The sequence below is a fragment of the Martes martes genome (assembly GCF_963455335.1).
Source record: "Martes martes genome assembly, chromosome: 3".
Classification (NCBI taxonomy): Eukaryota; Metazoa; Chordata; class Mammalia; order Carnivora; family Mustelidae; genus Martes; species Martes martes.
The window spans coordinates 120,433,096-120,450,355 of NC_137890.1; the positions used below are offsets into that span (position 1 = coordinate 120,433,096).

At 36.0% G+C, this 17,260-nt stretch overlaps 1 long non-coding RNA gene across 1 annotated transcript in view; it reads left to right on the forward strand.

Annotated features, from left to right (window-relative positions):
* The first annotated feature begins 3,198 nt into the window (after window positions 1–3,198).
* The window catches only part of LOC308340553, a 77,052-nt gene continuing 62,990 nt past the window's right edge, over window positions 3,199–17,260 (forward strand). The window contains exon 1 of the long non-coding RNA XR_013966621.1: window positions 3,199–4,896. This is a non-coding gene — a long non-coding RNA (uncharacterized lncRNA). The remainder of the gene's footprint in view (window positions 4,897–17,260) is intronic.

Here is a 17,260-nt window from a genome sequence, read left to right on the forward strand (position 1 = left end):
TGCATACATAATATAATGTCATTATATCATTACACATCAAAAAGACTCTGAGTAATATTATTATGCCTATTTTTACAAATGAGGAAAATGTCTCAGAAACTCAAACTGGCTCGTTCATTATCAGTCAGAAATTATTAGAAAACAAACTAGATATGCTAACTCCAAAACTTACAATCTTTGCACTCTATGGGAAGGCACCACAAAGTGTTTCAAATTTCTGTTGTGCCATACTAGGTATTATGCAAAGAGAATTATACAGTAACATTGTCATAGACATTATGGTCTATGTAAATTAATACTCATTTACCTCATTTAAACAGACCTATGAAGGCAAAAAATGATAATGAATATTATACACTGGATTTTACAAATAGATTATTATAGAGTTGATATAATAAAAAAGAAGTTAAGGTTAGTGTTCACTTTAAATCTGTTTTAATTATGTATGAAGTGAATTTATCTATTAGAAGACTACATCTATGTTGTTTGTTGAATATATTCTACCTAATTTCTACAGTCCAAAATAGTAAACATAAGGGGCTTATTTCAAATCTTAATAATATAGGGCTGGTCCAAGGCATAATTGTGAATTCATTAAAATTTATTTTCAGCATTCATTCATATTTCCTTTATCCTTCTGATTTCATTACCTAGACATATGGACATGTGTCTATTTTTCCCAAAGGAAGGTTGATTTTTGCCATAAAATTACTGTTAGTTAAAGTACACTGTCCATCAGTTCTATATCATACGCCAAGAAATAATTAAAATTTTGGACAATTACAGTTTTAAATCAGTTATCCTGTCTTATAGGGCTTGATTTCCCCATGTTGCTTTAGGATGCTACATGGAAATAAGCCACTGAGACTTTTCACAAATAACTTGGTAACATTTTGCAAAATATTTTTAAGTTATGTAGAGGTGTTACATTGATTAGTAAAATGCCTAAGAAATCAGCTAGAGTTCACATTCTATAGAAAGGAGGAAACTGAAGTTCAGAGAATATCATTATCCCAGGATCAAAAACCAAAAAGTAATAGAGCCAGAAATAGAAATTCCATTTCCTAATTCATAGTCTACTTTGTCTCCCCATGGCTCTGTTTCCACTCTATGGCAAACCTACATCTGCCTAGTTGGATCAAGGAAAACAAGTGACTACTTTCAGTCCTCCAGGATAGGATGTCTGCTGTCTATGGGATATTCAGAACACAGTGGTTGCTGGATTCTAATTAACAAGACAGTTCTAAATATGTACTAAGGATGTGCCTCATGCTATAGGTTGCATCCAAAGCCATTGTTTAATTGAGTGGTTATGGCAATCTTCCTAAATCATTGCAAATTATTAAGCAGCATGTGGTACAACTGGGACCAGGAAGGCTCAGGTGTAATAAATGACTGTCCTTTAGAGAGTCATTTCTTCATAATAGGGAAGTAATTCATTAGGGAAATAAAAGAAACTTCAACTGTAGCAATTAAGCATATTGAAAAATATTTCATACAGAAAATCCTTTACATCTTGTCTGAACTAAAGCAGAAACCAAAGACCCATTTCTGAAAAAGTTATCAAAACATGCAAATTCACTTAAAATAGAATTGTTCTTTGGCTTATTATTTACATTGTAGCATTAAAAACAGCCATTATTTTCGAAGAAGAACATTAGACTTCCATTTGAAGTGTTTTTACTTAATTCAGACTTTCATCTTTGAATATAAAAACAAACAAGAAAACCTGAAAAACTCAAAGATAAACTTAGAAAGTATGATATTGTTGATATGATATGTTGATATGATATTTAGAGATACATGATCTAAAACAAAAAGCTGAAAATCCAGGTAATTCAAAAAGCAGAAGAATTTTAAAAATAAATATGGTATCAGAAATAAGTCTATATTTACTACACCAAAGATAGTAAGTCAAGGACTAGAATGTCAAGAATTTAAGTCAACCTGGATCTATGGTCACCCCGCAAGCCTCGTGGCTTTAATGAAACTGATGACATCCTTGCTTTTCCTTCTCTTCCTTTTCTTAAAACCTGCATATGTGGTGCTTGTCATCTTCTAGTTTGCATACACAATTTTTGAAGCATGTTTTTCTTTTTTGACTATATACTGGTTTGTTTTTTAATATTTTTCTGGACAATAACTACAGATGGATATACCAACAATTCAAGTTGCATTTTTTTGGTTATTCTATTACTTCAGCATTTTAGCATTAGTGAATAAATGTCACTCAAAACCCTTTTTATTAACACTTGTTGGGTAAGAAACGATTTGAGGATATAGTATAATTTAAGGGTATCCCAAAATGGGTAATATAATTTAAATCTCCAAAAGAAGAAGACAGACAGAAAGTTTACATAGTATATGCTCACATTTTTTTTTTTTAAGTCTAACATCTAACATCTGGGCATCATGATCAGGCATTTAATTAAGGCAAAATGAATGTCAAGAATTTCACATGGATTCCATTAATCAGATTTGCTATTACATCATTTGAATTGGAGTCCTTTATTTCCCCACTTCATAAATAGCTCTTCAAGGACCTGCCTGTGGGTGAAAACAGGACATAGAATTCACATTCCTTTGAAGAAATAGATGCAGAAAGGCACATATGGTTGTGAGGCTCTCTACGGCATACTTAGTGCTTTGGACTGGGAGAAAGTAGGTTTGTTTTGAAATAGACCAGTCTCACACTTTCCTTAAATATGGACTTACCTGAAAAATGTTTTGGGGTTGAAAAAAATAATCATGGCAAGAGTCCTGAAAAGATTTCTGTAAACTGGACAACTTAGTTTACTTAGTTTACTTAGTTACTGTGAAAGGTAAAAGAAACAATAAAAAGCATATGTCTAATATTTGTTAAACTCACTAATGCCTGAGGCAGCAGGATAATAAAATTGATTCAAAGAGTATTTGAGGACCTGAATATTTATAGGGAAAGGGGAAGGAAAGCCAAAATAAGATTGCTACGTCAAACACAAAAGAACATAATAATCTAGTCAACACAATATATTTTTACAAGGAAGAATTCATTTGTACCTCTACCAAAAAAAAATATATATATATATATATATTTGTTTATATAAATTAATATGAAACTCCATAGAGCAATCAGTAGGTAATATTTGAATAAATAAAGCTCCAATCCCCTAGATAATTAATCTTTGAGTGGTCCTGCAGATGTTACATCAATATAACATTGAAAGAACATATAATCCTGCTTTGTCTAATTCCTAAGTTTTGAATGAGTTTTCCTAACACCATTACTATTTAGAATGATGATATTATATGTCTGTCAGAGTCTATAAAGATTGTGTTTATCACAGGAAACAGTTCTACAATTCATTAGTTGAGTTATGTATAGAAACCACTGAGCCATTAATTTGTTTTTTTAAGAAAAGAAACCTATAAAATTGCTCTAAGGGAAATGAAGTGAAGACAGCCTACTTTCTAATAGGAAACATCTCAGACAAGGAATCCTCAACATGATTAACAGCTGACTTCTCATTAGAAACCATGAAGGCCAGAAAGCTGAGGAATGAATATTCAAAATGCTGGAAGAAAAAGAATGACAGCTAAAAATCCTATAAACAGTAAAACTGTCCTTCCTCATGAGACCTCATTCCCATACATTCTTCTAGGTCTTTAGACATAGTTTCTTTTAGTTCTTTGAACATATTTAGATAGGTGACTTCAAGTCTTTGTCTCATCAGTCCATTATCTGAGTTTTCTAAGGTACATTTGTTATTGATGGCTTTTTTTCATATCAGGGTCAAATTTCTTTCTTCTCTGTGTGTCATAAATTTTTGTTGAAAATTTGGCAATCTAAATAATATAATGTAGGAACCACGGAAATTAGAATCTCTACCTCCCCAGGGCTTGTTTTTATTGCTGTTTGCTGCTGTTTGGTGATCTTTCTGACCTAATTCCATAAAGTCTGTCTTCTTTGTCATTTTTGCCACTGATGCCTCTGATCATTTAGGTTAACAGTCAGCTAATAATTAGGCAGAGATTTCCTCTACCGCCCAGAACTAATGAATCTCCTAATTTTTGACAAAGGGCTTGATGTGCATGTTGGGTATGCCTTTGTCACGGAGCCAGGCAGTGGGAAACTGCTACAGCCATTACTTCCAGCTTGTGCAGAACCTCAGGGGCAGCCAAGAGTGAGGACTTAGTGCCTTTTTGAGTTGTTCCTAAAAACTGTACACAGCCCTGGGCGTATGCACAACTTTCTAGATCACCAGGGATATATTACAGCTTGCCAAAGCCCCTATGAACGTATTTCCCAATTTTTTCCTCTTAAGCTTAGAGGTTAGTCTAATGTTTGCTCCAACTGTTCTCCATGACCCAGGCAACCACAATGTTAACAATTTCCTGTATTGTTTTTTACAAATGCCCCAGAGAAAAGACCTTTCTTTTCACAGTGGTAAATCTCTTGAGTCTGGTGAGATAAAGACAACCTTGCAAGGGGGGTCTTCAAGAGAACCACTAAATAGGTCAGTCAATGATAGTTCTTTGGGAATGGGACTTTGAAGGAGCTTCAACTGTGTTCTGCTCCTTCCAGTGGCTGCCAGACTGCTGGTTTTCACTGTGATTATGGGCCGTGAATTTTCAAGGCTACCACTGAGCTGGGGAGTGAAGATAAGAATAGCACAAGTAAAATGCCCCAAAACTTGCTGCTATTACCGTGATTCCAACCTTTTTCTTGAATGAACTCTTCGCGAAGTGCTGAAATCCTTTAGTTAATTTGCAAAGTTATGCAAAAGTTGACTCTGATCATTTCTTTCCCCAATTTTCTCATTGCTTTATGGAGGAGAAAATTTTCAGAAGTTCTTGCTTTGCTACCTTGCTGATGTCACCCGAGGAGAGAGCTTTTGAAGAGAAGAGCAAAAAGAGGTAAGGGATAATGAAGGGTATGGGAAGAGAAAAATACAAGGAAGATAAAACTGGAAAATTCCAAGGAGCTGGTAGTGGCACGAATGTCACTTCTCTGTTCCTAAAGTTATAATTGCTTCTTAATCCCAGCCCTACTAGGAGGATATCAAGGCCTGAATATTCTTACCCTATGTTAAGCATGCAACTCTACTGTTTTCTGAGTGTAGCTACCTTTCCAGTTGGTAAGCCTCTGTCTCCACCTCCCTGCTCCTACCTGTCATCCACACCCAGGCTGCAGGTTACTGCTTTAGTGTAAGGCACTAGCTAGAGACTACGTGCTGGTGCTGTCATCTCTCAAGTGGAGGAAAATATGGGCCTAAGGGATTGTCTATGACAGTGCCAAAGAAGAGACAGGTTACTGTCCCAGCCACATTTGGGTTATTGATTTCTAGCCCAAAGACATTTTTCTTCCTATAGGGACAAAACAAAAGTTTCCGCCCCCAACTCCATTTTGTTCAGACAGTGAGAGTGACCATCTGATTCAAAGTCAGAACAGACAAGTAGAGCAAGGCTAATCTAATCCTGATGCCCCACTAATGAGTGAAGCCAGTGACAAGACAAATCTGTGACCAGTGATAGCATTATGGAAGATTTTAGACCCTATCCACAGGAATAAGAAGCCAATGAGAAAGTGCATATTTAAGAATTGAAAGAAAGGATAGGTTTGAATGGAAAAGAGCAAAGTTAAATGGAGTTTAGTAGTGTCTGGGTCGCTGAATTTGAGGTTGGTGCCAAGTGCATAAGAAAGACTTCTTAGTTGTCTGGTTTATACAGTCATTAGTTCTAGTTTTGTTCAAGTTGGTAGTTTTACGAAACAGGCTCTATTAACTCATGCTATGTGGGCTAATTTTGTTGTTTCTAAGTCTTTAGTTAAAAAAGAAATTATCCCCTTTATAAGAAAGCAGAAATGCCAAAACCTGAATGTCTTCAACTGACCATTTGCTGCAGTTTTACTACCCAATCAATAATTCCCATTGCACCGGTTTTGCTTAAAAGCCATCAATCCACAATTCTATCATATAGATCCTCAATCTTAATCATTTAGACACCGTAGGAAAACTACATTTAAATGGTCATTATAAAGGGATTTTTCCTACTTCTTTTGAAAGTTGGGTAAATATTCAATTGATATTTAACATAGATTCTGATTTTATCACAGAAATTAAACATTTATATGTGCACATTTTGAATCTGTGCTAGAAAATGCTAATCTCTCAGTCAGTACTGCAACTCAAGATTACATAAATAAAGTTTTCTTTGAAAAAATACTAAAAAATATCAAACTCTCCAAATAGATGGAAACGAATTTCTCCTTTTAAACTTTCTTGGGAAATACAATTCTAAGGAAGTATAAAAAAATTGAACAGTTCATTATCAATGAAAATGAACTACACAGTAATGTTACAATAAGCAGAGTTTATTAAGAAGCTAAAATCTAGCAACTTCTAAAAATGATAGGATAAAGATTTATCAGAAGTTTTTGTGTTGTGTTTTTGACATGATATTAGGTCTTTTGCATCCTAGGCAAATACTCATAAATGCATTTTTTGTCTTTCCCCACGAAAAACAGAAAATTGTTGGAGGCAATACATTAATTGTATTTTTTCTTGTGTCTGATTAATCTTGCATACTCAAAAAAGGAAACAGTTGGGATTACTCTTTATGCTAAATTGATAATAACTTTAAATTAATTACTGGTGTTGTTTGAACATGGATTTTAATCTCTTGATTGAAAAGACATTAAAACAGATCTTTAGCCACCTAATGACAGGAAACCAATTATCCAAGTGGATCACAGCATTGCAGATACTTAGGAAATATTCTTAATGCAATCAACTAGGAAAGTTATTTTTGAGGAAATATCTTGGAGGTATCCTTTTTTTAATTACCATTAATAACTTAAGCCATTTCTAAATGCAAATACAGCCACTTTTTATACATTTGTGCAGTTCAAAATTTATCCAGAAAGGAAATAGTCAGTGTCTCTCCTGACTCGTGAAAAATGTCACAAACAGCTGGAAACTAGGCGGGAATGCAACATTACCAATTAAAGTAACAAAGCAAGATTTTTAAAACAAATTGTTTTGTATAGAAAACATTATTTTTCCACATAATTAATAGCCCTAATGGTATCTGCTACATATTCAAAGTGAGCAGAAAGACAAATGTTTCCTCAGAGAACACCCAGCCCAAATATCAGTAGATTATTTGACGATGTGACATCCCCAGAGGCAATTCTGAGCTGAGTGCACAACTGCCTGTGGAGCTTACCAAAAGGCCAGATGTTGCTACTAGAATGTTCCAAGCCTTGGCATCTGGGCCTTGGCAAGCCCCAGAGATAGCCTTGGGTCTTGTGCCTATTGCTAAAATAGAAAATGAAAGAAAGTTCCACAATAGAGAGTCTAAATGATTTTGAAGAAATATACAGGAGTGAAAAGTAATTCAAAGTAACACTAGCTTTTAGTAAATTATTGGTTTGTCTATACCACATAATACATGGGGAGAATGTCAAAATAGTTTCAAGGCTGGGAAAATCATTTTCATTGACTTTCACTGTGTTCTACAATAATTGAATCAATCACTTAAATTAGTTTCCGGAAACTGAGAATGCACATTTTTCATTAGTGAATAGCAATAACAGAAGGAAGATGGCCATAATCTTAGTCTCAGACTTTAGGTAGTTTTAGAGTTTTTGAACTATTTTTCATCCCATTTTTTTTTTATCTTACATTAGTCATCATACAGTACATCATTAGTTTTTGATGTAGTGTCCCATTTCTATTTAATTTAAGGTTTGAAATGTAGAAGTCAGAATATGGCTGTTGGTACACAAAAATGAATTGTTTTATGGATCTCATTTTATTAAGGCATTTTTTGGGGGGGGTTAAAAATCATAGATTTATAGGTAGATTCTGAGAAATAGCATGGTAATAATGAGAACTTTGAAAATTCATACCTTTAACTTAGTAATTCCTCAACTCTTAGGAATTTGTCCTAAGAAATTAATTAGATATAGACAAAAATTTATTTGTACGTTCATTGTGAAGGTAAATAGCTAAATATCAATACAAGCATCCAATAATAGGGGTGGTTACACACAATAGAGTATTTTGTACCATTAAAATAATTTTAAGGACTGTTTATTGGCATAGAAAATGCTCATGATATGTTAAGAGCAGGAAATAAAACTATATGAATAATAGAGCCCCAATTGGAAAAAAATCAGGTATAAACTGACTGAAGACTACAAAAAATATATAAAAGTATTAGGATTGTTATGTTTGGATAGTGGGCCGTAGGTACTTTTTTATTTTCTTCTTCATTAGTTAACATTGTTTACGTATCTTATAAAGATCATATAATAAACATTTAAAAATATTATGCAAAAAAATTAAAATATGTTTTATTATTGCATTAGCAAAATGTGTATAGGTTGAAAAGGCAGTGAATCAACCACAACTTCTTTAGACCTGAAACACTGAAAATTCTCTAGCCGTTTTAGCTTCCGCCCAAGTGTTGGGATTTCTGCTTTGTCTTTCCTGAGGATATAGTTAACAAATCCTGAGGACACAGTTAACAAATACAGTTAACAATTCCACCTAAGTGTTGGGATTTCTGCTTTGTCTTTCCTGAGGATACTACTATTCTGTTAGAAAACTATACGTGAAAAAGAAAAGAAAAATCCATTTTTAAAGCAAAATAACATTTCCGAAATACACTGAACAGTGCTGCATTAAGAAACAATTTCAAAAAAGGAAACAATTTCAGGATGGTAAGTGTCCTTTTGTTATAAATTTGGTTTATCTCAATTTATTCCAATTTTAGTATATGTGCTGCCGAAGTGAGCACCTCAATTTATTCCAAACGTTAAATCACTTACAGTGTCCTTCCCAAGATACATACCCTGATCCATTTCCCCCACACTTAACACTGAATATTAATTGTAATATTCTTAATGGGCTTTTTTTTTTTTAGAGATTTTCAGTATTGTTTATTTCCTATTACAAATTTAGTTACCTCTAGTGTCTAAAGAATATGTATCATTATATCAAGGTATTAGATTATATATATTTCCAAACATACCTGGAATTTGAATACTGTAAGTACTTAATACCAATATCTATGTTTTCATACAAATCTTACATTTAATCACAAACATAAAACTCTTGCGCTTCTAATAGCCTCCTGGCAGCTGGCTTAGTATTTTACTTACTTGGGGTTTAATTTTCACTGAACAGATTTTTTTTTTTAATTCCAAGCAAAATCAATGTAATCTATGTTAGATGCTCATTTAGCAATATTTCTGAGAGGTGGGGCCAACTTTCAACAGCGGCATCAAGAGAACAATACATTAAATCAGATTCCCTCTCTTTCTGAGGATGGCAGTGTGAGCTCAGCTGGCCCCCAGTCCTCAGCCCAGCCCTCGGCAGAAGCAGTGAATTCAACCATAGCTACAGCACAGTCTGATCATTCTCCTGATGAAATTACACTGATCTAATTTGCACGCTGTGAAGACATTTGGCACTGGCTGGATGTGAGCCTTGACATCTTCATTGGAACTAAAAGTACACTAAGAACTGACATTACATTTCACATTCTCTTCTGCCAGGTTGTGGCATTTCATCCTCTTTAAAGGCATTATTTCAAGAACATTTAATTTGGCTTTGATATGCCTGCCATTTTGCTGGGTAGAACACACTGCGCCAGAAAAGCTCAGCTGTAATAAAGTTTGGCACCAACATCCCACCATATACCTGCACCATCCTGTGCAATTTAATTGGCATTCAGTGGGTTGATAAATGGATTGGCTTAATGAGACAATATACTTGACATATGCAGGATTCTCCTGAGGAATAGGATTCATTTTTTCACTTCACACATCAACATGTTACAGATACCAACACAGTCACCTCTAACAGTGGTGCTGTAGCCAATGGATGCCTTCCACTGGGCTGACCAATAGCCCTGTTACCCTCCGACCAGCTCATGCCTTTCTCCCTCAGCACCAAGCCATGTATGGCTTTTAAAAGCTATTTTATTTTGTTTTCTCCCAGACACAAGGAAGAAGATTGCCCCTGTCCCTGCTTTATTTACATAAATCTGGATTTTCCTATGAGACCAAATAGCCGTGTGGCCTAAACAGATTAGTTTTACCTGCTGTAAACCCCTATAAAATACAAGTAATAATGAATTCTAGGTATAACGACTGGCATGCAATTATGCATAGGAGCAAGTAGGTGCCATTCTAGCCTCAGAAATACTGGTTTCGGGAATGAATTAATTAAAACAACAAAGACACACCATTTTTCACTCCACAGATTAGCAAAGATTAAAAAGAACCATAACGCTGAGTGTTGGCAGGGGAGCGAGGAGACAAGTGTGCCATGCTCTGCTGGTGGGATTCTAAATTAATACAACTTTTCTGGAAGGCAAATGGCAATATGTATCAGAAGCCTTAAAAATGGGCATAGCCTTTTATCAGGCACTTCTACTTCTGAAAATAGACCACAAAGAAATAAAGATATGCTTAACATGAATTTTCAACAGTGGTTATCACCTCAATTATAATAGGAAAATTTCTAAAACATCTAGGTGCTTTTAAAAAAAGCAGATTACCTAAATAAAATATGGAATACTTATATTCTAGAACCCTATAGAGCTATTAAAATAATGTAATAGAAATATTGGTCATGAAAAAAATGTTCTTGATGTCTTTTATGCCAAAAATGCATTACAAAGAACTAGTTTATTATTAGTCAACTTTTTTGGTGAATAATTTACATATAAACATATCTATAAATTCACACATGGAAAAGTCAAATATCAAAATAGTGATAATGCTTGCTTCTGGAGGTGGAATTAATCAGAGGTTTGTTTTTGTTGATGCTTGTTTTAAAATAAATTATCTATTGAAATGTTTTAATTAAGATGGTGTTTTAAACTTCTCAAGGAATTTCTTTCTGACAAATATGTGATATTTGGAAATTTTTTTTTTACTGTACCCTGAGTCAAATTATGCCCACCTAATTCAATTCTTCTTACAGTTCCAGGTCATTTAATATTCTGTTGAATAGCTGTCCAGGTAGATAGATAATTTATCTTGGACAAATGAAGTTTCTTTCTACTTCCAGCTTCCTGGGATTTCTCATTTCGCTAGTAACAGCTTATTAGTAGAAAGCAGCAGATTTTTAGAACGCAATTGACATTCAAAAGACTTCTGGAGTTTACAACTTCCAACTACAATCTTTCCTAAAGGGAAACAGCTTGGACAAAATTTTTGTTTTTATGATGCTGATGATTTTTTATTTCATTTTTTAAAAGATTTTTATTTACTCATTTGAGAGAGACAGAACAAGAGAGCATGAGCCAGGGGGAGGGGCCAAGGGAGAGAGAGAGAAGCAGACTCCCCACTGAGTAGGGACACCGTTGTGGGGCTGGATCCCAGGACCCGGGGAACATGATCTGAGCAGAACGCAGACGCTTAGCTGACTGAGCCACCCAGGTGCCCCTGCTGATGATATTTTAAAAAGATAGAAAAAGATAGAAAATAAGAATCCAGACATGAAAAGGTTATTTATTTAGATTTGCTAAGGTCCCATGGGAACCATATTGTGCCTGGCACTGGGCAAGATGGGGTACCTGCCTTCAAGTCTGCCCAGGCAAATAGAAAAGGGAAGATAATTGGGATGGAATGAAAGTGCTTTAAGGGGGAGATCAGCTTAGGGGAGCCAAAGTGCTCCATAATAACCAATTGGAGGGCTTGGTTAGCGATTAGACCCAGGCAGGGTGAGGCGCCACGTGAACAGCGTCCAGGGCAGCTGCACGGCTGGCAGCCTCGCGGGCCTCTGCGCCCACACACTACCTACCCCTGGCTTCCTTCCTGCCTCTGAGGTGGGGAGGACGCCCACGAGCCACTGCTCCTCATTTCAACTGGGTGCCAGTTTGGTGCTCTCCATTCTGCTCCAAAGGAAGTTCCAACATGCAAATGAGCCCAAGGAAATGAAAAAATGAAACGGTGTGTGACAGTTTCTAATTACTGCATAAAAACAACATATGGAAACTTCATTGTCCATTTCATCGCCCAACATGTACCATCAAGTCAGACTTCTTTTACTCAAATCACTCTCTGGAGCATTCAGACCTGGTTTATTTCAATAAGAAGGTTTTTCACCCTTTTAAAAATTTCTGATGGGGATAATAGTATTTTGTTGTTGTTGTTTAATTTTAAACATCTTGATTATTAGGAGGTTTTTTAGAACCTTGCCTGTTTTCTATTTGAGTTTTCTCGTTGTATTTCTAAAGTGAGTTAATTCTATTCCCCAGGGCTACTCACAACCTGGATTGATGTTGTCCATTCCTCAAAAGTTTAAATTAACTATCCATAAGTACCTTTTATAAATGCTTGAATGGGTCCCTAATCACTTATTAGAGGAGGCAGGAGGATGGATTTGGCACTTGCAGTCTGCTTTGGTGTTCTAAAGACATATGACTGGGGGTGCAGAAAAGAAAAAAATCAGGGAGACACTGTTTGGTAACTTAAAAAAGGACAATAAGGCAAATGAAAAAAAAAAAAAAAACAACCACACACAAAAATTAGTGAAAACAACATCCTGAACTAGAAAGAGATTTTAAGTCTGTCCCCTGCTATGTCACAGATATACCTATGTGATCCCAAGCAAATTCTTTACTTCCGGATCTGCCTTAAAATAGGATTTAGGCTACAGGATTTCTAAGATTCGTTTCCTCTTTCCTGCATTCTTAGACTATACAGAATGATTTAAATACTCTTTGTTTTCTATGTGGGACAAGACACTGCTCACCAAAGGTTGCCTGCACTTAAATGCTAACCTTGGAGTAAAGTTTAAAAGTTGAGGCAAGACCAAAGATGCAAGGCATATATCATGTGCCCATTTGCTAAAAGCAAAACCTTCCAGTTTCTCTTCTCATCCCCCCTGGCCACAGAAGCAGAGTCAGTTAATGAATCAGAAAAAAGCTGGTTACCAGATGTCCTGGCTTATTAACACGCACATCGCATTCTGTAATGGCATTCAGCAGCAAGCTGTGTGGAACCGAGAGATGGCAAAGGAAAAGTTCTTCTCTCAGATGAGCTTCAAAATGTGGGTGTCTTTTGATAAATTTAAGGAATGGTTGCTGCACAAGTTCATTTCAGCTATTGTCAGGCATTCTATCTAGGGGGAGCTTGCCTGGTTTACAAGAGACTCTTCTCCAAGGTCACTGGACAACATGTCTCTCTCAGAACTTCCTCCTTCCTCTAATCTGTGCAGAATTGCTGACATGATCTCTTATATGTGGAAAGGAAGACATCGATAATAAACTTTGGAGCAATGCAAAGGAAAAGCTAATTCTGTTTGATTGGTTTTCACCACAGCTAATTTTAAAGCCACCCATTGTTCAGCTCTGCAGTCTAATTTTATGTTAATATCCTGAAAGTTGTCAAATCTTGGCAAAACCTATGCATAAATTACACAGAAAGTAGCTCACAGGAGGGGGAAAAGTAATGACTGTCATGGTTAGCCAAACCCATTAATAGTCTGACAAGCAATAACCCAGGAGCTCTGGTCAACTGCTGCAGACATCTGTGAAACTTTTGCAATTAATATCATTTTTTCCCTTTTTTTGTTGTTGTTGGAAGAGGTATCAGCTGTGAAATAGCATGCAACTGACTGATCATTATCAGCTCTGCCGGTAAGAGTTGGGTTTATCATCTTTCTTGGTTGACCATTAGGTCTCCCTTTTCACAAAAAGCCACTTTTTTTTTTAAGTAATGCAGTGTTTTTCAGCACAAAGATTGATGGTCTCTAGAAAACAGTTGGCATTGGTGTGTAGATACTCAAACAGTAAAAAAAATCAGATGCTTCAATCTCTAATTCATTACTGACTTTTTTCCTCCTGTGAGGTTGGAAAGAAAGATGGGGAGGCTTAAAATCTCTCTTCAAAGCTACACCCTAAGTCCTAGGCTTGCTGGTAGATCATCTTACTATGTCTTTTCCTACCTCTTCCCACATTATTCCAGCACACCTTTCCTGTGGATAAGGGCTTCAGGGTAAAATAAATGTATCCACCTGACTGATGGTTAAAACATAATATCACTCTGTATGTGTGTTTACAGACACATACATAATCTACTGCTCATTTACCCAGAGAATATTGCTGGTAGAATTAGTTGAGTTTCCAGATATGCCTGGAAAGGCTTCTCCGTCTTTCCCCAGAGCTGTTATCGTTGATGTATCTGGCATAGTACCTGACACTGAGTGGAAGCTCAAAAATATTTGTTGAATCAATGGGTAGATGGATGGATGGATGTTCCCTGGGCATTTTTCCATTTATGACCATTTTGTAGCTTCATTTGTTGATTTTATGCAGAAATTTCTTGCTGCTAAAAAACATTTCCTGTGTGTAGGGTTTTCTCAGAATGCTGACGGAAGACCTGCTCTTAAAAAACCTTATAAGCAATCTGAAATGTCTGCCTTACAAAACCATTTGGTACCCAAACTCTTTCTGAGCTCTTGCTTTGTGCCAGGACCTGTGCTTGGACATGGGTATAAGAAAATGAATAAAACAGTTTTTGCTATTATAGAGTTAGTTCAAAGAATGTTCAGAAGCAGCCATTAGAAAGGTGATTCCAAACAGAATATGGTATATGCTGTAACAGGTTTCTATAATACAGGTTTCAACAGACTTTAAGGAGCAGCAAATTCTACCTAGTACTGCAGGGAAAGACACCATGGTAAAGAGACATTTGGACCGCATCTCATTTAAAACAAAACAAAACAAAACAAAACATTGGAAGAGAGAGTGAGGAAAGGTTTTTGAGGCTCAAGGTCTGCATGTGTCAAGATACAGAGTCATAAAAGGGCACAGAATTTTAAAGAATAGTGAGATGGTCAGTGGCGAGAAGCAGAGGGCATGGGAGGATATGGCAGGAGATGAGGCTGGAAAGGAAGTGAGGTAGGATAAAAATGGCCTTGGTGCCATCCTAGTGACTGCATTGTATCCTGCAGGCAATGGGAGATGAATGGAAGGGAGCCTTTAACCAGAGAATCAACTCCATAGGTCTTGCCTATGATGGCTAGTATTAGTGGGGAGGGGTGTGAGGGGGGAGGAGAAAAGGACTGAAGAATCATGATAGGGAGGCCAGTGAGAAAGTCATTTCAATAGCCTCATAGAGAGATGATAAGAAAGGAGAAGCAACAGATTTTGAAGACATTTCTGCAGTCAACTGTCAAGATTGGGTGATTGATTGCATGTGGGGGTAAAAGAGCTATGATAGAGGATGACTCCTAGTTTTGTGTAAATAGCAACACCTTTAATTAAGACAAGGGCACAGAAAGCAGCTGGCTAAGGTTGATGTAGGAGTAAGGAAACTGCAAGGATATAAGGGAAGACAATATGTAAATTGTCTGGAAATCAGTCTTTGGAAAATAATGAGTAGCCATACACAGAACCATTTCCAACTACCACCGATAAAGCCAACAAATCAAACAAGAACACAATAAAATCTAACAGATGCTAATCAAAGGCAAATGCCATTGGAAAGACTTTTAAGGAATAATCAGGAGGAAAAACAACTAAAATATACAAATAATAACTGGTCCTTTGAACTTACGTAGAAAGAGCTGATTAACAGGAAGCTGTTTATAGCTTCTGAGTTCTGAGCTTTCTGAACTGACTACTGAATGATATGCTCAATCTGACCCATTTCTTCTTCTTTCCCTAAATATTATAGTAACATTTACCAAATGAAAATGATATTCATAAAATCTAAACCCCCTAACGGTCACAGTCTTCAATTTGGCAACACATGTGGATTCCTCTCTAGCCTTGTCAGAACAGAACATATTCTGGACAAATCGAGAAAGAAGAAAGTATTGGAGCAATCACAATAAATGAATGCCAGTTGTCTGAAAAACAAGTCTGCTGTCATCTTGGGACACATCATTTTTAGAAACAATGACCCATTTGGCAGCCTCACACATGTTCCCATCTCTGAAGCTTTCCAACATTCCAGGCCTTACTTTATTTAGGTTTGAGATTGTCTTGATTATAAATCTTCGGTGAAGCAAGTGCAGAATCTTAATTCCATTCAGTATTACTCATTCCATTCACACTTTTTTTTTTTTTTTTCTCATTGTGTTACTGACCCTTGTTTTACTGCTTCAGAGACCTTGTCTGGGCACCTCATATCAAATGGCAGCAGTCTGGAATGTCTAATTATTTCACTGTTGAACTTGCACAGCTGTCCTAGATGGTCTGTTTAGTAGAGCTGGTCCTTCCGCTTTTGAAAACAGCCTTTGTTACATGGCTTCCTTTATTAGAAAAAGTTACATTTTGGCTCAGTCAACCTCTGAAGGGTCCTGAGTTAGTACTATTCAAATTAGTAAGCTGCACTTTTTTGTCTTCTTGTTGACTTTCTATTGATTACACAAAGTTTATAAAAGGTAGGAATTTAGGCATCCCAGAACCCAGAAAATATTCTACCTGTCTCCCAGCATCTGACAATATCACTCCTCATTAAATTTTGACTTGAAATGGTTCTCTTGGTATACATGGGATTTTCCAGAATATGTGAACTCTAAAGTCAAAAGAAATTTCCAAGAGAATCTCTAGCCTGTAGACCTAGGTTGAGAGAGATTCTGGGAAGTTAATTGTTTCTCTTTTGAAAGGGAGGTCAGACTAAGTTTCAAGGAAAGGAAATAGGGTCACAGAAGTAAGAGTGGTAATTTAGTCAAAGAATAGGCCTTTGTTGGGGAATCACAAGGTGGTGGAGCCCCAGAAGCAAAGAGACCCTGTCTTCAGTGAAGGCCTTTGACTTCAGAACACACCAGCCCTTCTTCCTTTGTGGGGGTTTCTTCAATGTCAATTGCTCTTTTGTACATGTTTGCCTGATTTCCATTGTATGGTGATGATTTTCCCTTCCCCATCTTTTAGATCTTTAGATAAAAGTAGTCAAAATGATTCTTCCAAGTTCTTTGTAGAAATAGCTTAATAGGCTGTTTTAATTTTTCATTTTATTCAGATTTTTCAGTTTTAGTCTAATTGTATTGCTGTGAAATGAATGCAAAGCTTTCCAAAATTATTATAACCAGAAGTAGCTAAGAATATGTATATTGTTCTTCATCTTACACACCACTGTTACAACATAGCTCATTTATAAATTTAGAATCCTTGAATAGTTATTAATCAACACCATCAGAAATAACAAGTTTAAAAAATTGAATCAACTCTTCCTCCAAAGATAGTTTATAGATATTTAGATAGGCCAAATAAAAATAATAAAATGTGAACCGTCCTTCTTTGTAATTAA